This window comes from Panthera tigris, chromosome C2 (assembly GCF_018350195.1).
Source record: "Panthera tigris isolate Pti1 chromosome C2, P.tigris_Pti1_mat1.1, whole genome shotgun sequence".
Classification (NCBI taxonomy): domain Eukaryota; kingdom Metazoa; phylum Chordata; class Mammalia; order Carnivora; family Felidae; genus Panthera; species Panthera tigris.
Window position 1 is genome coordinate 87,486,944 of NC_056668.1, and position 24,578 is coordinate 87,511,521.

The 24,578-nt window shown below is 36.8% G+C and overlaps 1 pseudogene; it reads right to left on the reverse strand.

The window, feature by feature from the left end:
- Positions 1-3,168: 3,168 nt before the first annotated feature.
- The window catches only part of LOC102969025, a 44,400-nt pseudogene continuing 22,990 nt past the window's right edge, over positions 3,169-24,578 (reverse strand).

Sequence of the window (24,578 nt, forward strand, 5' to 3'; positions counted from 1 at the left end):
TTCCATTCATATTGTTGTAAATGGTAAGATTTCATTTTTTGATCACTGATAATATTCCGTTGTATATGTACCACCTCTTCTCTATCCATTAATCTATCAGTGGACACTTGAGCTGCTTCCATACTTTGGTTGTCATAAATAATGCTACAGAAAACATAGGGGTCCATATATCTTTTTGAATTAGTGTTTTTGTATTCTTTGGGTAAATGTCTGGCGGTGGAATTACTGGATCATATGATAATTCTATTTTCAGTTCTTTGAAGAACTTCCATACTGTTTTCCACAGTGACTACATCAGTTTGCATTTCCACCCACGGTTCCTTTTTCTCCATATCCTCACCAACACCTGTTGTTTCCTGTGTTTTTGATTTTAGCCTTTCTGACAGGTGTGAAGTGATATCTCATTAGGGTTTTGATTTCCATTTACCTGATGAGTGATGTTGAGTATGTTTTCATGTGTCTGTGGCCATCTGGATGTCCTCTTTGGAGAAATGTGTGTTCACATGTTCTGCCCATTTTTTAATTGGATTATATTTATTTGTTTGTTTGTTTTTTTATGTTGACTTGTGTAATTTTATATTATGCTGGTAATTGTTAATATCACTACTGTCCTTTCACCTTCATTATTTCAACAAATCTTTATTGAACATTTTACCATACTCAAGTCTCATTCCCTGTTCTCCTCAAATCTATCCAACATATATCTACTAGAGTGATCCATAAAAAAACCAAGCATTTATTTGATCAAATTATTTCATTCCTTAAAATATTTCTAGGGGTGCCTGGGTGGCTCTGTTGGTTAAGCATCCGACTTCGGCTCAGGTCATGATCTCATGGTTCGTGAGTTGGAGTCCCGCACTGGGCTCTGTGCTGACAGCTTTGAGCCTGGAGCCTGCTTTGGATTCTCTGTGTCCTCCTCTCTCTGCCCCTCCCCCATTCTCTCTCTCTTTCTCTCTCTCAAAAATAAATATTAAAAAAATTTAAAAAATGTTTCTACTATATTAAGTAACTAACCATTACCTAGAGGGTGAAGTTTAAATTTCTTAATGTGACATCAAAATCATTCATCATCTGGGTCCCACACATTCTTCAGGTTTATCTCCAACTAGTGCTTTGAATAATTGCTTGTGGGTCCTCACGATAAAGATGCTCTTTCTTCTTTTTGAACTCATGTAGTTCTCTCTGCCTGGCTATTTTCTCACAATGTTTCACAACCTCCCAATAAACTTCCATTCATTCTCAAGACTCAACTCTTATTTAATCTCTTCCCAAAACTCTTCTTTCCCTTTAGAGGTTGTGTTAAATACCTGTTCCATAGGTCCATAGCACCCATTTACTCATTTATAGAGTCAATAGATATTTATTAAACACTATGTTCTAGGTTGGGTGTTAACCAGAAGCCTTGATAGGAGCAACTGTATAAGAAATGGGATTGCAGGTGACCAGCAAGAAAACTATGGCAAGAATTATGACCAAGCATATACATTCTGGTTTTTCCTGCATTTAGATTGCTGGCAGAGGTAGACAAACAAAAGTCTATTTGAGTAAGTTGAAGTTTTTAAAAGCAAACCCATATTAGCAGTTTCTGAACTCTGGTACTCACTCCTAATATTTGTTTGAGAAGAGTCAGAAACTTAAGCAGTAAGCTTCCTTTTGAAACATTTATCCTCCCCTTGGATTAAAGGAATGGAAGTTCCAAATTTAGGGTGCACAGTATTAACTGTACCCTTTCCCACAAAAATGGATATTTTTGGAACTCAAAGGTCATATTCAGAAGGAATAAGATTGAAGTTAGATTGTGAAATTGTTATATATTAATTCAATGCTCAACTTTTCTTATGGTTTTTATAAGTTAAAGTAAATTATTTATCTGCTAAAGTTTCTATTTTTCTTATGTAAGCACTAATATTCTCATATTTCCCAGTAATATCTCATTGTTTTCAAGGGACCAAGTTCACTTACATGGGAGCCAGTGTTTTTGAGAATGATGACAAGAGCTTGAAGTCTCTATGGATACCTTCAAGTTCATTTGTAATTTAATAAATTATTAGAGAAATGGAGTTTAACATGTAGAGTTGAGTAGGGATGAGAAATTGACAATTATTGCTGCTTTTTATTAAACTCCTATATGCCACTGACTGTGCTGGGTGCTTTACATACATGATCTAATTTGACTCTTACAGTAGTTCTTCAGATTAACTATTAATATATCCCTGTTCAGAAGAGTTGTCACTTGCCTATAGTCAGCTAGTTAACCATGCGTGTGGGGTTAAAATCCATGTGTTCTGGATTTGAAATTCTTTGCTTTTTCCCTACAGGAATCTATTGTTCAAAAAGTGGTGGGATGAAGGCAAAAATGTGGTTGGAATAAGATGATAGAACATAGAGTCCCTCACTCGGTCAAGTATCAGAGTGATTAGAAGTAGCTTTTTCAAAATAGAGATTCCCAGGATCTACTAAGATCGAGTGAATCCTCAATGGTTTTTTAAAGGATCCAGGGTGACTTAGATACATCCTCTGTATGGAGTAGGGTTAAGCAATTCCTGAAATGAAGTATTAACAAAATATTTCAATTATATTGTATAGAAAGACAAGGACACTTGTCCTTGGAGAGGGTGAAAATATAGCCATAGGAGGGGAATTACATGCGAATTCCACAGAAAGAAGAAATGAAATTTAAGGCTGGGAAAATAGGTAATAATTTATTAATCTTGGTATCATAATATTATTTCTCAGAAGTTAACTTTAAATGACTTTTGGCTACTTCAAAACATGAACCTCAGAGGGTTATAATTTACTACCAGTGAAGCTATTCAATAGAATGGGCTATTGAAGGTAATTTCTAAATAGTTTCAGAAATTGAGTGATGGCGACTTTGTGTAGTTTCTTAAAGAGGCTAGGGTTTACTTGTATAGATCTGACACAGGTTTCAAAAGAGCTTTTTCTTTTATTTCTTTCTTTTTAAGATTTTAATGCTTATTTATTTTGTTAAATTTTAACAAATAATATATATCTTATGTATCTCTTTCTCAAAAAGCTTATTAAAATAATAAGCTTCCCCCCCATTGTATTTTAATTGGGGAAGTAATCTCATAAAAAGGAAATGTAAAATATCTTATAACAATTCTGAGGACCTCTGGTTCCATGCTATAATTTCCCAGCTGAAAGTTACCAATTTATGAAGTTCCTATACTGAAACTTTACAAATCAAGATATGCATATTAGGATGTGCTGTAGGTGCACTGGTGGTGGCTCATTGTGTCAAAGTCTGAGAAATGGATGCACGATATGTTCTACAGACATCCAGGAGTCCCCATCCTCTGTGAGAGCAGCATCCAGAGACATTTGGGGAAATTGGACTATGAGGAAGCCCATCAAATCTGCAAACAGTGCAATGAATACAACAAAAGCCAAAGTGCCTTAGTAGTCTTTTTGTTTTGTTTTGTTTTTTAAGTTTATTTTTCAGAGAGAGAGTGAGCACAAGCAGGGAGGGGCAAAGAGAGACAGAGAGGGAGAGGAGAATGCCAAGCAGGCTCCACGCTGTCAGCAAGGAACCCTATGTGGGGTTTAAACTCACAAACCATGAGATCATGACCTGAGCCTAAATCAAGAGTGAGTCGGTTAACTTACTGAGCCACCCAGGCACTCCTTAGTAGTCTTTCTGGTGGAAGTCTTGAGATTTGTTGTTCAGGGAGCTCTATCATGTCATAAAAACATGAGATAAACCATTTTGATGGATTATTTCTCTTTGCAGAAAGACTTAATGTGGCATTCTTGTCCTTTCTACTGTTTCTTCTTCAGATGGTTCCAAGTCACCTTTAGTTTTTAGTTCACATTTTTCTTCTTCAGCATCTGCCCAGGAATAGGTGCTTATAAATCCTTGTAATGAGGGATGGTGCTCTCTTTGTTATGATCCCCCAAAACACCAACTGTTTGACCATCCCAGTCACCATTCCTGAATTTCCAATATTTCTGGGTAAAGAGATGATGGTCACTCTTCAAAGAGAAAATGGCTTGATGTTTAAAAAAGTTGAACTTTTTTTTGAACTTGGCAGTCATCTTCATTGACAAGAAAGTTAAAAGACCTTTCATTTTGCAAAAGAACCCATTTTGGTTCTTCCAGTTCAACATGCTTTTTGGCATGCATTATTTTTCAGATTTTCTCCCTGCTGAGTCATCATTTCAACTGCTTTACTAACCTGGCTTGCCTGATCAATAGCTCCCAATATCTAAGCCCTCCAGGCTTTTCATGCTGTACACTGGCTAAGGAACATTATATTCTTCTCCAGCTTCTTAATGATTTCCTGGGCCTGGCTGTCATCTTCACAGAACAATGTTAAAGACTCTAATAGACATTTAGGTATGTCTGTCTTCAGATTTTCTTCTGTCCAGTCACAGGACCTTCCTTCAAACTCCACTACTTTCTCCAAGATAAACCAGTTGCATTATTGCTGGAAAACAATAATCTGAGAAATTTGGCCTTCACCTCCTTCTCATTAGCCGAAGTGTTGTCACTAAGATTTTTCCTATTTTTAAAACGTGTTTAAAATAGTCACAAAACTTCATGTTAAAGTGAATTATTAGGGCTTGATTTATAATTTAAAATGTATCCCCATAGTATAAAATAACATAAGGTTGAATAGTCCATTAAAAGGAAATAACAGAAATTTGGCATTATAATTAAGAGATAGTTAACATGTTTAAGAGGTCAGGGTTTTATTCTGTATATATCAAACAGTTTAAAATATATAAAATATGACTTATAGGTGCCGGAAGCCGAGCTATCCAACCAGCCTGATAGCAAGGCCCGGGTGGTGGATGGATCGGGACTGCAGGCGGCCCACCGACAGTGAAGCTTCTTGTACTCCTGCTTTTATGTAATTTGGCCTTAATAAAAGTACCTGGGGAATTGTCTGTTGGGGAATTGCCCTCGACAGGCCCCCTGGGAAAAGTACCATTGGGGAAGGAAATAAGGTTCCGCAAGGAAATTGTGCAGCCCTGCGTTTAGCCCTTTCCACCCTCTATAAAGACTCCTCTACCTAAAGGAAGGGTAGCCTCATACGTTTGCCAGCAAAGGAGGAATAAATGGATTTAAAAGCCCCACTCCGGCAACAAAGGAGTGTATCTATGGGCACAAGTTACTCCACCCCTAGACCCACTTGGCCCCCAGAAGGCGTTCCAGATGATGATTGAACCTAGTAGGTTAAGGTACAGAATGGTTCATTAGTTCCTAGGTGCATTGTCTTTCTGAGAATGCATAAGGCGTGGGTTCCTAAGGCCCTCTTGGCCCCCTCCTGGCACCTCGGACTGAGGCGAATACTTTTGTTCCTCAGGCCACAAATGGTTCAGGGAAACAACTAAGAGGTCATGTCCCTGTAACTGTTCCACTTGAGATGTTGAGAGATAGATGACCTTTCATGAAAACAGCAAAACAAATGCTTTATAGATTATAGATAAACATAGATACATAATGAAAGTAATGTAAGAAATTAATCAATAAGCAAAGGGCAGGAGGGAGCATTATGAGAAAATAACCATGTTATTCCTTAGAGGGTGATTACATATAGGAACATTTTTAGAATTAGGTAATGCCAGAACACATAGATGATGCATGCTACAAGGAAATTGCTAACAAATATAATGCCACATTTGCCACAATAAAGTGGCCAGTTCAACACACTGCTGTTGTCTGTGTCCACTTTTATTTTTATTTTATTTTTTTTTTTTTCACTTTTTCGCTGATGCCATTCATCCTTCGGGAACCCCTGGACCTGCTGGAGCTGGACTCCAGCATAGAGGGCTTCAGGTCTGGGAGGGTTTTTAACCCTCTAATCCAACTGCCCATCTTTTAATTGTAAATCTTTTGAAATATCCTTGTAAGAGAGGAGACAATGTGTGATGAAATAATCCACTAATGGAAATCGCATTGTTTCTTGAGAAGCGCACTCAATCTGGATACAATCCTGATATAAAAACATTTCTTCTTTTGAGATGGAATCTGACTTCCTAATCATTGTTATCTGTTCAACTCCCTAAGACCCTATAAACAAGGTCATCTCCCTTTGCCACATTCCAACCATCAGAGGTCTAGTGACTAAAATGTTCATTCCTCTTTAGACTAATCATCTCCATTCCTATAGTTGCTTTTCATATAGCATTATTTCAAGTCACGTCAGCATCCAGGAGGTGCTCTCTTGCAACCATTTTAGTTTCTCTATATTCCTTTCAAATGTGTGTATCCACAAGCATTTTAAAATTCAACAACGTATATACTTCTCATTATATGGTGTCATAGTGATGGAGTCTAATGTAGTAGAAGGACTCCTCATTAGTCTAGATAGGATAGTTTTTTATTATTTCTCCTTTGATGTCTCTCTTCCCCTGTTGGACTTTTAGCTCTTTGATGTAAGGGAATATAGCTCTGTCTTGGCCCTCATTCTGTTTTCCATGCTTAGCATAATGCCTGTCTGATGCATAGTGTTCTATAAGTATCCATTAATTGAATGAATGGATGGATGGATGGATGTTAAGGTGTGTGGCATCATTTTTATTTTAATTCAGTAATAAATTATTTACCTGTGGTTTCAGCAGGGCTCTGATATAAACTAGTTTATGATAGTATCTCATAACTATTTCCTTCAAGAGCTATAAAATCTTTCTAGCATGACTTTTTACAAAGGAGAAACATTATACATCAAGAGGCTGTATCCTAGAGGATAAGGTGATTCGATTCTGTGAGTCTGACCTGTGGAGCATCCAAGTTATTGATGGATATTTTTCCTTGTGAATTCTTTTATTGATTTCACCCTTTGGAAGGAGGTGAAGTGTTAGGCAATTATTGATCTGAAATAGGCTTGATAATAACATGCCCTCAACATCTTAATCAAGATTATGGATCAAGAGATTTCTGAGAGGCTGATCAATACGCAAATAGAATGGATTTGGAATATACTGTGAACACTGGAATCTTGATCCAAATTGATCTCAGCAGATGGAATTGTGATGCAGTTTCTTCCTTTTTCATCGAAGGTCGAGAGAAGATAGAAGAAGCCATAAATTACATAGCCTGACTTGGAAACAAGAGCTTGTGGCAGACCAGAAGCTATAAGGCATGTACAAGAAGGGGAGTAGATAGGATGCTGCATTAGGCAGTTTGATCTTCAGCAATATAGTCTTAAGGGCTATTGAAGAAAGTACTGCAGGACCTCTCTGAAAGAACCTCATCCCATACAGCAGCACAGGATCAAACAAGTGAAAGAGATATGTAAAAGCCTAGAAGTTTTTGCTAATGTTGAGAGGAGAAGAAATATTATCTTAGGCTGCATTAATAGAATAGGGAGGTGGTAGTTCAGTTTGGAATTTTATGTTCCTTACAAGGTGTCGTTGTTTTAAAAGCAAGATTGAAAACCAATATATCCCAAAGAGTAGCTGAGATGGAGAGGATATTTTGGATTTTATCAGCTGAAGAAAGACCAAGGAAATTAAGACACTGGTTCTTAACTTGGCATGTGCTTCAGAGTCATTTTAATTTTTTATTTTTAATACACATACAGATACCCCTCCTCCTAAGCATTCTTACTCTTTAGATCTGGAATAGGGAGAGGATATGCATTACCCCCCTGCCCCTCCCCAAAGTTTTACAGACAATTCAAATGTATACCTCTGACTGCAAATCATCAAATTAGAAATAGCTTAGAGAAGAAAGTTAAGAGGGATAGGACTGTCTACAATTGTAGAGATGACAGAGTTTTACTCCCTGAACCTCCTGGGAAACCGGTTAGTGAATTCCCATCTGGGGTCTTTTGCTAATTCCAGAACTGACAGCTAAACGTTGTGGCCATGCTCTTTAGGTAACTGTGTCAGTTGAGTGGGCTGGCTGCGATGGATATTGCTGGCACAGAATCACTATACTGTTTTCTCCTATGTTCTGCAACCAGATGCTGAGAATGGATTTTCTTCTTTCCTTTCTCTCCCTCCTTGAACATTCATCTTGTACCAGGGGAGCCCAGGCCTTGGGGGATGGGGGTGGGATGAATCTGAACTAGCAGTGGGGCTTAGATAGGGCCTGACCTTAGTTTGTATGTGGTTCATAATTCAGCAAAGATATGAAATTCAGTGACTCTTACTAAAAGTCTTTAGTAACTCTCTTTTTCTCTCTTTATCTGCCTGTCCCCCCTCTTTTCTTTTCTCATTATTGCCTCAATGTCAGTTTTCCAAACAGGCTTTACTCATTACAAACATTCACCACTCTTCTGTCCTGCCATCTTGGCCATTGTGCTTGAAAAGTAAGATAATAATATGCTTCTAAAACTCTGCAAGACTCCCTATTTATTACAAAGTAGGTAAAATTAGTCACCTGTGTCCATGACTTCACTCTTTTCTCTCTGTTCACTATGCTTTACTCTCCTAATTTGGTAATTCCTGCCTGAATGGATTTTTCTAGTTGTGTTTGTGGTTATCTGACTTTGAAAAAGAAGGAAGATAAAGCAGGCTCAGCTGTACTGATAATTTCCTCTTAAATTTTCTCTCCTTGGAAAAAGAATGGCAGAGGTCACATCAAGTTTAGTTTAGAACATGAGTATGTTTTGTCTCATAAAACATAGCATAGTCCAAACCTAATTATGCTCTAGTATTTGAGACCTCTCTAGAAAAGGTTTTGTTTGCTTGAATTTTGCCAAAGGTTGTCTTCCTAGGTAAGCTACATCAGTTGAGATAGTAACGTAACATCCCTGGGAGAAAGGGACATCTTGGATCAGATCTGCTTATTACACAGGGTCAGAGGAAGTTTGGAGGTGAAATGGACTCCTCACATTTTGTGTCTTTGGAGGAGGCTCTGAGACCCTACTATAACCTGTCACTTCCCCTAAAAGGACAAGACACACCTGAAAATATAGGCTCAGTGAAGTCAACTAGTTCATCAAAGAATATTTTGTGTCCCCTCTGTCATCTAGTCCATCCATCCTGAGGAAGGAGGAATGCCCAGCCACCCACTCTGGGACCAGTGAGATGAAAATAGGGAAGCAGGTATCTGGTTACTTTATCTGTTCCATGTTTTTCTGTGGCAGAGAAATAAATAGCCCCTTCCATACCACTCCCCTCCTTATTTTAGAATACATAGGATTTTTTTTATAATCCAGTACTTAATTCCTCAAGTGGTAAACTAGCCTCCTGCACTTTTCCTTTAAGAAAAGTGCTAATAGCAGTTTTTCCCATTTCAGGAAATGGTACTTTTCTGGATATGTTTACTTGGTATTTTTCTTAGTCATGTTTACATATTAAACCTCTCATTTAAAAAAATAGAAGCTCAGTCTTTTATTAAAGAAATTTCAGGGGCACCTGGGTGGCTCAGTAGGTTGAGCATCCGACTTCGGCTCAGGTCATGATCTCGCGGTCTGTGAGTTCGAGCCCCGCGTCGAGCTCTGTGCTGACAGCTCAGAGCCTGGAGCCTGTTTCAGATCCTGTGTCTCCCTGTCTCTCTGCCCCTCCCCTGCTCAGGCTCTGTCTCTCTCTCTCTGTCAAAAATAAACATTAAAAAAAATTAAAAAAAAAAAGAAATTTCAGACATGGTGGACTCTGGTGTGGCTAGTGGGACTGTGGGATATGCTTTGGAAACTGTGGTTGTGTCAGAGCTTCTACATTCATACCAAGAGATATGATATGATATGATATGATATGATATGATATGATATGATATGATATGATATGATATGATACAGAGCAGATTTTTACATTAAATATCTCTGTCACTCCTGAATTTTTCCCAGCTAAGACCTCTGATACACATAGCAGTTTCCCTTAAAATCATGTTAATGACTTCAATCACTCACCACTAGCTTCATGTCTCTATTGGAAATGTCACCCTGACAAATCTATCTCATCATTTCCAAATGATTGATTGAGACCTTTCATATCAGTGAGGTCAGAGTGCATAGTGGTTTGGGTTTGGGTCTTAAAGTCAGAAGAACCTAGGCTTCAATCCTAACCTCTACACTAATTAGAATGACCTAGGACAACTTACTTAATCTCCACGATTCCCAGATTCCTTACCTATAAAAGGGAGATGATGATGCTCAGCCCACAGAGGAAACGACGCTACCTGCCTTAGAGTAAGCAGCAAATAAATGATGGCTCATATTTTGATAGTTGCCTTACTTACTAACCTGATGTTCTACTTGCTCCAGACTCTCTTCTCATTAGTTAAGCTAAAGCATTAAAAGCCATAGTAATGATGATTATAACAGTTATTGATAATAATTATAATTTATTCATATTTACTAAGTGATAAATTTATGTGTATAATCTGGCATGTAATAAATATTCTTACCCCTATGTTTCATAGCAAAGCTGAAAATGAGTCTGAATATTCTAAATATAGTTCACACTCACCACCCCCCACTACCCAAAAGAAATCTCTACTGGTTTTGAATTTCAATCCTTTCTTTCTCTTTTCTTGATTAAACTTGTGGTGTTTTTTTTTTTCCACAATGAATGCCATAAAAAAAATCTAACTCTGTGACATAGAAGTGGAAAAGGTAACTTTAGGGGATGATTTAAGCTGGAAACACATTTGTTTATAGCACTCACATTATCCCAGGGCATCCTGGACAGAATGAGTGCTGCCTCAGGCCACTAGCTTCTCAGGTATTCATTAATCCTGAAGAAAGCTTCAGGTTGAGGCCATTACCGCTTAATTACAGTTTGTGATTACTGGCACATTCTTTAGTGACCTTATTCTACATGCTGGCCTGTTCATTCACTAGAGAATCCATGCAGCTGGAAATTTTGGCTGACTAGAAAGTATAAATGGGGATTTTGGGGGGGGGGCTTGAATTGAAACCATTCTTGCTGAAATGTCAACACATTTTTCTCTCATCTGGATATGGTTAATCATGGTGCTTGCTTTGATATACTTTTTCCATAAGCTGCGCTTTTGAGGTGTGCCTGAACTTATCAAAATGCTATTTTAAAGCCGAGCTTTGAGCAGAAGTGCTTGTCTATCATTATTTACCCTTTGTGGCCATAACAAGGGAGGTTGCTTATGAACAGTTCAGCATTTTAGAGCTTGCAGCCTAGGTACCATCCAAGACTAGAAGAAACTGGAAGGAATTTAATTCGCTGATTACTCTAAGAATAATATTGTTCTATAATCGAAGGGAAGGAAGCCTAATCTAGGAGCAAAGAGTGCTTGGCTAGGAACTGGAAAATCTGACTGGATTCTCTGCTTAACTGCAATTGATTTGGGGGCAAAATAGTTTCACTTATAAATAACTAGTGAGTGTTTTTTTTATGGGCCACACACTGAGGAAGGTATTGTGAATACCGAAGTCTATGGGGCGTGGGATGGTATTTTCCCTTTGTTCCTATGACACCTTCCCCAATGTATGATAATTATATAAGCAAAAGAATGTGGCCAGGCTCCAATAACATTATATTTATGAACCATAAAATTTGATTTTCATATAATTTTCTGTATGTCATGAAATACCACTTTTCTTTTTTTTAAGTTTATTTATTTATTTTGAGAGAGAGAGAGAGAGACAGAGAGAGAGAGAGCGCACAAGCAAGGGAAGGGCAGAGAGAGGGAGAGAGAGAATCCCAAACTATGAGATCATGACCTGAGCCAAAATTAAGAGTCAGATGCTTAACCAACTGAGCCACCCAGGTGCCCTGAAATATAGCTTTTCTTTTGACTTAAGACACTTTAAAAATGTAAAAACTATTCTTAGGTCATAGACCATTCAAACAGCAGTATAGATTTGGCCTATGGGCTATAGTTTACCAACCACTGATATATACCACAAACAAAATAAACAATAGCATGATCATTGTTGGCAGTAGATTTTCTGGGTTTTATGGGAGCATGTAGAACTCTTGGGTATCTGAGTCTTTCCTAAGGGATGAGTTACATGATAGGACTGAAAGGATAAGTCCGTTGGGACCAAAAAGAAGGGTATGTGTGAAGGCCCAGAAACAAGAGAATAAATACAATAAATGAATGACTGAAATACAGAATATAAGAAATAAATACAAAATTAAAAAAAAAACAGTGATAAATGTATGGTCTGCTTAATTGTGCAGGGACCATATTTTGAATAGCTTTATGTGCCATATAAAGATTTTGGAGCAACAGGAAACTTCTGGAAGGTTTTTAATAAGCAAGGACAAAATTAAATTTCAAGTTTAAAACATCTCTGAGGATACACATGGAGGATAGAATAGACATGGCTGTGCCTCAATATGACTTTATTTACAAAAATAGTGGCAGATCAGATTTAGCCTTTGGGCTTTCATTTGCTAAACCCTGCTGTAGAGTCAGACAGCTTGATTGAAATCTTGTCCCATAAATATTTTTTTTTTGCAAATTGCTATTTTTTTTACTATTTTCTGTTCAACACTTCTTTTCCTTCAAAAAAATCCATCAGAAATCCATAAATATCTTAAATGAAGAGTGGACAAACTTCATTTGCTATGTTGAAAGAAAGCACTAACTCTGGGAAGATATTGAGACAACAGCTACTTTATTTCATTGCATTGAATGTTAACTCCCAGGGATTTGTCCTTCCATAGAGGAATTTGTCCCCTCATTAGTTCTAATGTCCCCTTTCCTGCACATCTGTATCCTGATTTCCAGCTTATGCTATTGAGCTTCCTCTGTGACACTGGTTATATTTACTTGAGTTATAAGATGCCCAGCTAACTAACTTAAAACCTAGCCTTAGTCTTCCAATTTCAGTGACTTCAAATGCAAGTAGAGAATGTCAAAGACTGTCTGCCAGACTACTTAATTTTAAAGGCTTTTTACTCACTTTGATACATGAAAGAACAATTTCTCTAGTGGTAAGATCGCAAAAACAATCTTGAATACAAACATGTATAAGAAAAAAATGACAAAGAATGGTAGTGCCAGTGAAAATGCTGACAAAGGTGAATATGAATAAACTCTATAGAAGTAAAGACCTCCTTTTCAGCAAAGGATTCAACACAAATATCCAGAGTTGAAAGTTCAGCAATAGAAAGAGAAATTAGAAATTTGAAAAATCATGAACTCATTGACATGCTTGGCATTCTGAAAAAATTGTATGACTATATATTTTTTTAAATAAGAAGTGGGGAACACCTGGGTGGCTCAGTTGATTAGGCATCCAACTTTGGCTCAGGTCATGATCTCCAGTCTGTGAGTTTGAGCCCCTCATCAAGCCCTTTGCTGACTGCTAAGAGCCTGGAGCCTGCTTCAGATTCTGTATGTGTGTGTGTGTCTCTCTCTCTGCCCCTCTCTCACTTGCGCTCTGTCTCAAAAATAAACAATTAAAATAAATAAACATTAAAAAATGTTAAAATAAGAATTGGGTTAAGCATCCAACTCTTGATTTTGGCTCAGGTCATGATCTTACAGTTCATGAGTTCGAGCCCCATGTTGGGCTCTGTGCTGACATTGAGGAGCCTGCTTAGAATTCTCTCTCCCTTTCTCTCTATCCCTCCCCTGCTCATGTGCACTCACTCTTTTCCCTCTCAAAATAAATAAGTAAACTTAAAAAAAATGAAAGAGAGGGGTGCCTGAATGGCTCAGTCAGTTAAGTGTCCAACTTTGATTTTGACAGGTCATGGTCTCATGGTTGGTGAGATCTGCATCAGGCTCTGTGATGACAGTATGGAGCCATCTTGAGATTCTCTCTCTCCCCTCTCTCTGTCCCTCTCCCACTAGTGTTCTCCCTCTCTCTCAAATTAATAAACATTAAAAAAGAAAACCCAAGGGATCTTTTCAAGGTAAATCAATATATGAAATGTGTAGTGGATAGACTCCAACGGGGTTGCAGGGGGGGTGGGGAACACAACCTGTGTTATAGTCCAGTATCTGCAGTTAACCAGACGCTATTTGACTTTGAACAGGTATTATGATGTCATATGAAATGAGAAAAAAGAGCGTATCGTGTTTTCTCCCCCTGCATTTGCTCCCTACTTCTGCCAGCTTATCGCCCCAGAAGAAATCTAGACTTAATTAAGACAGTTTTCTCCAACATTAGTCAATATGTGTACTTAACAATATTATAACAACTATAAAAGCAGTAATTATTCTTAAACTGATCGCTCCAAAAATTGATAAGAAATCATATGTGGATTTGAAGACTCATATAGATGAAAATTCTTCCAAAATTGATCCTTGGACTTTAATTCCAATCAAAATTCTGGCAGGTAAGTTCTGCTTCTGAAAGCTGCAAAGGAATGTTGCTCCCATCCTAGCAGTAAGAGAAAGCCAGTGGTTTACAAATTTATCATTTAGCTCAAAGCCATCAGAGTGCTGAGGTCACAAGACAAAAAAGAAACCTGACTTCTTAAAAGTGACAGATCCCTTGGCATGAGGAGGACAGACACAGACCTTTCAACCTTGGCCAAAGCACAGGAAGAATATGTAGCTACCACAGAAGTATATAAGAAAAAAGTCAGTTGATACTGTAAATACTTTTTTTAAAATTTCATTTATTTGTTTTGAGAGAGAGAGAGCAGGGGAGGGACATAGAAGGAGAGAGAGAGAGGGAAAGAGAGTAAAAGAGAGGGAGAGGGAGGGAGAGGGAGAAGGAGAGAGGGAGAGAATCCCAAGAAGGCTCCTCACTGCCAGTGCAGAATTTGATGCAGGGCTTGAACTCCAAGATCATGACCTGAGCCGAAATGAAGAGTTGGATGCTTAACTGATGAGCCACCCAGGTGCCCCATATTGTACATACTTAAAAGGCCAAGAGTGGGTAAAGATTTCGGTTTAGAAAAACTGAGAGCCACAGGCACAGGGGAGTTTGGCCTCACTCACAAACTCTTCTCCACGAGTGTCATTAAGTGCTCACACAGAGTAGGTTCAGGGCAAGAGAGCCCCTCCCTACCTCTTGACCTGTGATAGGGTAGATGTGCAGGAGGTGATTAGATGCCACTGACTGACAGGCAAAAAACAGTACTTACTTCACAAGATCCTTCATCTGAAACAAAAGAAGTCTGAAGCCATGAGGAGGGTCAATTCATCCAGAAGATATAACCATCTTAAGTGTTTATGTACTCAATTACAGAGCTTCAAATATATTTTTAAAACCTGATAGAACTCTCAAAATAAAAAATAGACCAATCTATAAAGATAGTCAAAGATGTCAACACTCCTCTGTCAATAATTAACAGAAAAATAGACAGAAAATCAGAAAAATTATGGTAAGTAGTCGAAATCTGTAGTAAGACTGTAGAGATCTGAAAAGTTCATCAACTGCCTAATTTAATGGACTCTTAGCAACCCATTTCATAACATCACCACACACATTCCATTCAAGTGCTTGCAAAACATTTACTGAGATCGAACATATTTTTGGCTATCAAAGTATGATAAATCTCAATAATAGGCTTATACCAGAGACAAATAACAAAAAATATAAAAATTCTCACATATCTGAAAAGTAAACCATATATTTTGAAATAACTTTTGTATCAAAGAGGGAATGCTCAGAGTCATTTGAAAATAGTTTAATTTCATGAAAAAGCACAACATATCAAACTTTAGGGTATACAGCTAATGCACTGTCTATAGTTTTCTCTATATAAAAAATAGAAATAATATAAACAATAGAAAATAAATATTAGAAAAGAAGAAAGATTTGAACTGAAAAATCTAAAGTTTCACCTTAAGATAACAGCAAAACAAAAGCAAACTAAATTGAAAGCAAGCAAAAGAAAACATGTAATAAACTTAAAAGTTGAAGTAAATGTAATTCAAAACAAGAAAATAGAGAAAATCAGTGAAACCAAATGCTGGTTCTTTGAAGAGATCAAATTGATAAACTTCCAGATACAGATGACAAATATCAGGAAAAAAAAAAAAAGAAGATCAGTATAGATCACAGACCTTGAGGTTATTAAAAAAAATTATTAACACATTTATTTAAATACATTTGATGGCATAGATTAAAAGGACAAATTTCTAAAAGGTCACAATCTACCAAAGTTAATTCAAGAACTAGGTAACTTAAGGGGTGCCTGATTGGCTCACACGGCTGAGCATCTGACTCTTGGTTTCTGCTCAGGTAATGATCCTGGGGTTGTGGGATGGAGCCTGGTAACAACTCTGCACTGGGTGTGGAGCCTGCTTGAGATTCTCACTCTCTCCCACTGTCCCTCTCCTCTGCTCATTCTTTCTCTCTCTCTAAAATAAATAAAATGAAAAAAAAAAAAAACCAACAAGAATTAGATAACTTAAATGGTCTTCTGTTTAAGATAACCTGTGCACAAAGAAAATTCTAAGTGAGATGGCTTCACTGATGAATTCTACCGAATGGTTATAAGCTACAAAAAAATTCTCTAGATAACTGAAGGAGGAATACTTCCAAATTTATAAGGCCAGTGCTACCCAAAGACATGACAAAAAAAGAAAACTACAATATTCAATATTCCTCATAAGCATAGGTGCAAAAAAAAACCCCTTGAGAATAAATAGCATATTTTGTGAGCAGAAAATGTTCTCAAAGGAGATCTTGGTGTCTGGAGCAATTTTCCAACCTCAATCAGCTCGAAACCCCTAAGAGTCAAGGGAGGAGTTCAGACTTCGACTCCAAATTCTATTTGCTAATTTTGTCTCTAATCTCATTTCCCCAAACAGATTGTAAATACTTTGTAAATACCACGAAATTGGAGATCATATCTTCTACTTAAGTTTTTTCCACTAGCATAGCAATTAGGTATTTAATTAATGTTTGTTCAGTAGTTTGAGAGACACAAATGTAGAAATCAATTGTATCTGTCCAACAGATAAATTGACTGCACACTGAGATTTTGATACTGAACTTAGTCTGACAGTTATCTTGGGCTTGCTAATGGCAGGTTCTCTCTCTCAATACATAAAGCTTCCAGTGCAAACTTTTAATACATCTTCAAAATGCATAGAAATAAAATGTAGCAGAATAAATTTCACAAAGTAATACCAGCAGAATACCACCCAGATCCCCAAAATCCTCTTCTGTCCCCTTACAATTTAGTGCCAGGCCTCTAAGAATAACCAGTTTCCTGACTTTTAACACCTTAGGCTAATTTTGTCTGCTTTTGAAACTTTTATCAATAAAATCGTAACATATGCACTCTTTCGGGTCTAGCTTCTTTTCCTCTTCATCAGATTTACCCACGTTGTTATATATAATTATAGTTTGTTCATTCTCAATGCTGAATAGTATTTATTTGTTACATAAATACTATTTATCTAGTCTACTATTGTTAGATAGTTGGGTAGCTTCCAATTTGGAGATATTATGAACAGTGTCATTATAAACACTTGTACATGTCTTGTGGGGTATATATTAATATATTTCTATACGGTTTAATTAAAAAATTTTTTTAAATATAATTTATTGTCAAGTTAGCTAACACACAGTGTATATAGTGTGCTCTTGGTTTTGAGGGTAGATTCCTGTGATTCGTCACTTAGATACAACACTCAGTGCTCATCCCTACAAGTGCCCTTCTTGATGCCTATCACCCATTTTCAAAAGTTTATTTATTTTGAGGTGTGTGTGTTGGGGTGGGGGGGAGAAGCAGAGAGAGAGAGAATCCCAAGCAGGGTCTGCACTGTCAGCACAGGGCTCAATCTCAACGCAGGGCTCAATCCCACGATAGTGAGATCATGACCTGAGCCGAAATCAAGAGTCAGACACCCAACTGACTGAGTCACCCAGGTGCGCCAGTTTTTACTAAGGAGTAAAATAGCTGGATCAAAATATGCATATACTTAGCTTTAGTAGATATGGCCAGGAATTCTTCCAGTTTATCGTTCTAAGGGCGGTGTGGGAGAGTTCCAGTTGCTCTACATTGTCCTCAGTACTTGAAATTGTTACATTTTTAAATTTTAGCTGTTTTGGTATGTGTAGTGGTAATTGGTTTGTGATTTAAATTCCGACATTCTTGATGATTAATGAAGTGGAGCACCTTTCTTTAGTATTTTTGGCCAAATGGTATGTTATTTTGTGAAGCACTTGTTCATATCTTTTATTCATTTGTTTTCAATTGGATTATATCATGTATTCTTCTTGATTTGTAGAAGTTCTTTGCATATTCTAGTTATAAATCTTTGTTGGATACATTGCAAATATTTTCTCTCACTTTGTGGGTTACCTTTTCTTAATGGTATCTATTTACAAGACTACTAAAGCTTTTCACAGTCTTTTAAACTTTCTGTTTAGGTTTTAGTATCCTGCTTGCTACTGTTCCAGAAATTGGTAACTGTTGTGAGATAAAACCAGCAGTAAGCCTGAGGCTCCTCGTATATCTATCAAAAGCTTAGTTTTTTTCTTTCTCTGTCCTCCATTAGCATCCCTTTCTGGGATCTAAATTTAAATTCTCATCCTTATGCCCATTCACAAAAGTTACAATGAACCTTGGATAAAAGTGATTGCAGAAATCTGTTCACTTTTGCTACATTCCTTCTCTCTGAAGTATGACCCTTCCAATTCTCTGATTAACATGTTTTATCTTGGTTTTCCTTTTTGTTCTCAGTGGCAGCATTGGTCTGCCAAAATCCACTCTTTCCCATTTATTTTTTAAGCAGCAATCTACCACAGTATATTTTGGATTGATAGATACTGATAATTTATCAACTACCAATCAATCAAGAAACATCAGCTAAGTGGGGTGCCTGGGTGGCTCAATCAGTTAACCATCTGACTCTTGATTAGGGCTCATGTCATGATCTTATGGTTCGTGAGTTTGAGCTTTGCGTCAGGCTCTGTGCTGTCAGCCTGCTTGGGATTCTCTCTTCCACTCCCCTGCTCATTCCCTCTCTCTCTCTCTCTAGATAGATAGATTTTTTTTTAAAAAAACTTAAAATTAAAAACAGACATGTCAATTAAGAAATATTTTATGTAAAATGGACTTGCAAATATTACTCTTCTTGAGGCTGACACATTTTGGGGTAAGTGGGCATCGGGAGACCTGAAGAGGAAGACTCTTGAGAGAGGAAGACCTCATCTTTATTTGCTTTTGGGAACTGAACCCTTCTTAGAAGCACTGGGAAACTAGAGTGGAGCTGTTTGCCCTAATCACATGGGAGAAGTGAAACAGAAACAGATTTAAGGGTGTTTAAACACATTAGTAGTGATTTTTCCCGTGCATGACTAGCTTTGTTGCCAATTCAAGTAATGTAACTAAATCATGGCTTTGGGACTTTTCTCAGAAAACCATGAAAAGAAACTGAAAAATTACTTGGCAAATTGCACATAGAAAATTGTGATTTGTTCTGAAATGAATTTCTGACCTAGATTGCCAGCCTGATTCCTGTATTTATGCCAAGGGTGGAGCTTGAACCTATGATGTCATAACTATTTATGGTTAAGGCAGACTCATACTGGCAAACCACATGGCTGATGCCTGAGGATAACAACATGAACAATCTCAGTCTTTTTAACTACATTGTCACTCTTACTGGTATTTTAACTTCTTATTTAGGTTTCAGCAATGTTTGTGTACAGTTACTTTTTTATCTAAACAACTGCCTCAACACAAAGCTGAAGTCTTAATAATATTTTAATAATAGTTAAGCCCTCCCAGGGGATAGTTTTGGATTTTATTCTTGAGCCAAGAGATTTCCTAAAGATGATCTGAAATAATATTTCAAAAACAGACACAGGTTTTTAAAGAAAATTCATATCCAAGTATCACTCACTATGATCGGGTACAAATAATGTGACACAAATAATAATAGTTAAATATGTAAGTGTGAGGTACGTAAGTGTAAATATGTAAGTTTTCTCTGATTCTAATTTTAAAAATAAGATTTATTGACTTTTTCTGATTATAAAGATAATGCTTTTCTGTGCAAAACTTTAAAGAAACGATTATTTATCATTTCACCCAGAGAAGTGTTAGTCTGTGTAAAACCTTATATTTTTATATCATAAATATATATATATATTTATATATATATATAGTATATATATATACACTATATATATACACACATACATGTTTTTACATATGTATATAGATGTTTAAACTGGATTTATATTATATATTATCTTTTATAAACTGACTTTTTTCATTTAACTATATATTTTGAGAATATTTTGAGAAATTTCCCTTTCCATTACATTTTGTGTAAAATGTGATTTTAACAGGTATATAGTGTAGCAAATGTATATGCTAGTACACTATTGATGAACATATAAGTCGTTTGAAACTTTTTACCATGTTCTAAGAACATTCTTGTATATGAATCTTTCTGTACACATCTAATCATTCTATTAGAATAATTTCTTACAAAAAGAAATATAAGACAACAAATTCATAATTTTAAGGCTCTTGAATCATGATATCAAATTACTTTTCAGAATAGAAGTGAGTGTATTAAAGCATATATTTCACTGAGAATTTGCCAGTACTGAAAATTGTGCATTTAATTATCTTTCCCAGCTTCACAGTTGGAAAAAAAAAAAGAGTTATTTTTTTGTTCTTTTAGCATTATTTACCATTTGGCAAGACTGGGAATTTAGATAACTGTTAATGTTCACTGGCCATTTGTGTAAGCTGTTCTTTATTGAATTGTCACTTTACATACTTTGCTTACAGTTATAATTGGCAGTTTTATTTCTCTTAAGATTAATGAGACCTCTTTTAATATAAAGATTGTTAGCCATATATCTGTCATGTATGTTCCAAAATATTTCTGTTTATAATTTGCCTATTAATTTTTCTGATGTAATAACATTTTTTTACTAGTCACATCATCCAAACCTATCATAGAAACAGAAACCATAGAAAGCTATTAAATTTCTTTATGGTTTCTTCTTATAGTTTCTTTGCTATCGTTTCTTTGCTATTGTTGATTTTTCTGTAGCTTCCTCCTTTGTTTAAAAAGGTCTTACTAACTCCAAGATCAAATAGATGTTTATCTACATTTTCTTTTATTTCTTTTATTATTTAATATTTTTATATTTAGTTCCTCAATCCATTTAAAATGTGTATGAGGTATGATAATTATCAATTTAACTTTTTCTAAATATACAATTTATTACACAGCTTTTATTAGCAAATTTTTATGTATAGCAGGTCATTAAAAGATGTTCTTTCTGTTTGTGTTCTGCTTTTCACTATTGTACTGTTTCACTTATTGCTTAAAATGTGTTTAGACAGGTAGCAGGCTACGCCAATTCTCTCTTCACTATTATTCTGTTTTCAAAATGTGTTGAATGCTTCCATGCATTTTTTTCCTCCATATTAATTTAAAGATAATGTTTTAAAGTATAGAAATAATCCCACACAGCTTTTCAAAAACATGAGTAAGCTTCTGGTGAGCTCTTCTATCTGAAAAAGAAAAAGTAATAGGTAAAAACAAAAACAAGATAAATAACCATATAGAGTAAACTATTTTTGGTGTTAAAAACGAATAAAAATTGCATTTGCTTGAATATGAGAAGATTTTCTCTGGAAGGACACATAAACAGTTCTTAGTTTCAGGATTGGAAGACAGGGATGACTGGGAGGTTTACTTTTCATTAAACATTCTTCTGTACTTTCAAATTTGATAATATGCTGAAGAAAACAAATTCAAAATTTTCAGTCATCAAATAACAGCCTTGTAGGTGGTTTTAAAATTATTTTGAGGTTTACACATTGAAAGAATTAAAGCTGCAAGGTTAAAGCGCTTGCCCCAAACCATGTGACTAGTGAGTGGTGTGGCCAGGACTCTCTGAATGGACGCCAGAGCGTTACATGCATAGTCCACTCAAGGATGGAGGCAGAGAACCCACAAGCAACCGTAGTCCAGGAAACCCTTTTTTTTCTTACTGCTTCCTAGTTTTTGCTTGAGTCATCTTAGACATAAAATTGTTAGTTTGAATATCATTCAATTTCTGAAGGTAACCTGTATCTTTAAAAAGTGAGGATAGGAAGTTAGTTTGAAGAGAAGCAGGAGAGTTGAAGAGACCCAGTGCAAAGAAGGTAAATGCCTGAGAACACAGAGGGATATAACCCATGAAAAGTTCCATAGTGCCCTGAACTGTTGATGTGAAGTGGTTTGTAATGGTGATATATAGGAAGTGTTACCTTATACATATAAGCAACTATGTTTCTGCTGAGTACCAAGTAGGAAGAGTGTCTCAACAAAGGGCATTAGTGCTTCCCATCTTAATAGCACAGGAAAAAATGGAGTCCCCTATACAGAACACTGAGAAATCAAGCATCCCACTCAGATAAGAGGGGCAAGGCTGACAATTCACACACTGCATTTGGAGAAAAGCAATGTTTTTCATAGTGGTAGACTTGACCACTCCGTATTTAAGAGCCTCTTATTGTTTGCCTCCCTCTCTGTTTTTATCTCACTTTTCCTTCCCTTCCCCTATGTTCATCTGTTTTATTTATTTATTTTTTAATTATTTATTTATTTATTTAGAGAGAGAACACATGCAAGGGGCAGAGAGAGAGGGAGACAGAGAATCCCAAGCAGGCTCCACACTGTAAGTGCAGAGCCCAATGTGGGGATGATCTCAGGAACCATGAGATCATGACATGAACTGAAATCAAGAGTTGGATGCTTCGGGGTGCCTGGGTGGCTCAGTTGGTTGAGCGTCTGACTTTGGCTCAGGTCATGATCTCACGGCTCGTGAGTTTGAGCCCCGTGTTGGGTTCTGTGCTGACAGCTTGGAGCCTGGAGCCTGCTTTAGATTCTGTGTCTCCCTCTCTCTCTGCCCCTCCTCTGCTCATGCTCTGTCTCTCTCTCTCAAAAATAAATAAACATTAAAAAAAAAGAGTTGGATGCTTAACAAACTGAGCCACCAAAGCACCCCTCATCTGTTGTGTTTCTTAAATTCCACATATGAGCGAAATCATATGGTATTTGTCTTTCTCTGACTTATTTCACTTAGCATAATACATTCTTGTTCCATCCACATTGTTGCAAATGGTAAGATTTCATTCTTTTTGATCAAGTAATATTCCAGTGTGTGTGTGTGTGTGTGTGTGTGTGTGTGTGTGTGTGTGTGTGTGTGTATCACATCTTCTTTATCCATTCATCAGAGAACAAACTAAGGGTTGCTGGCAGAGAGGTGGGTGGGGGGATGGGCTAAGTGGGTGATGGGTACTAAGGAGGGCACTTGATGGGATGAGCACTGGCTGTTATGTGTAAGTGATGGATCACTAAATTATAAACCATTAAAAAAAATAAAAAAGGGAATGAGGCTGAAAAGTGAAACTGGGCTTGGCCAAAGTCATATAGCTAGGATGTAGTCAAAAACACAGCCGTCTGCATCCTGACTACACATTCTGTGCTTTTTCCACAAGCCTACAACTGTGGTATCAAATACAGCTACACATGACAATGTGTTCAGTTCATGGCTCATCCTCAGGGATAAAAGTAAACTAGGGTCCATGATAGTTGGCATAACTAAAGATAGACCCAAGTGATACTAAAATATGAGTTCGCTTGGGGCGCCTGGGTGGCTCAGCAGGTTGAGCATCCTACTTCAGCTCGGGTCATGGTCTCATAGCTCGTGAGTTCGAGCCCCGCGTCGGGCTCTGTGCTGACAGCTCAGAGCCTGGAGCCTGCTTCAGATTCTGTGTCTCTCTCTCTCTCTGCCCCTAACCCACTCGCATTCTGTCTCTGTGTCTCTCATAATTAAATAAACATTAAAAAAATAAAAAAAATAAAATGAGTTCACTAAAAATGGCAACATTCAGTGCCCCTAACATATGTTCGCATAAATTATCTGAATAACAGCAATCTTGTGAGATACATAGGGCAATACTGAAGCCACCAGCCACATGTGGCTACTGAGTACTTGAAATGTGGCAAGCCCAAATTGAGTTGTGCTGTAAGCATAAAATACTGAGTTTCAATGACATAGTATGAAAGACAATGTAAAATATCTTTATAAATTTTTATATGAACTGTAAAAAATTCTTCTGAAATATATCCTTTGACTTTTGAAGTCAGATAAAACTGGGCTTTACTTCAGCCCCAAATCTTAACTGTTTAACCTTCAATGAAGGACCTGTTCTTTCATAATTTTGGGGCAAGGCAAGATCACCAAGCCTTTGTTTTTTCTTATGTCAAATATTTATTACAATACTTCCAACATTCACCCATTCACTCAACAAATTACATATCAGGCACTGTTCTAGTCATGGGGGATACCGTGGTAAGTAAGAAAGAAATATTCCTGCCTCCATGGATTTTATGTTTCAATAGGGGAAAACGAAATGAAATAAAAATGATGCCATGTTTGCTAGGACATTTAGCACAGTAAACCCTGAATGATGGATATTATTCATATTACATTTATTATAAAATTGTATATGTATACTATAGCATTATAGATGATTTTGATTATTTTAGCAAGTACCTGAGCAAGATTCACGTCTGAATTTTAAAGCACTTGGCACAAGGCCTGGCAGAGCAGCAGACATGTGGCGCCCACAAAGTTGGAATAAGACGGGAGCAGCCCTCAGTCCTTCAATCTCACTGGTAAAAAAAAAAAAATCTTCACTGGTCCTTAGCAAAGAGTTCTACAAGCTCAGAACCAGCCTAATATTCTTTAGTTGTCAAGTTTTATGTGTTATAAACTATGCCTAGTTCTCAT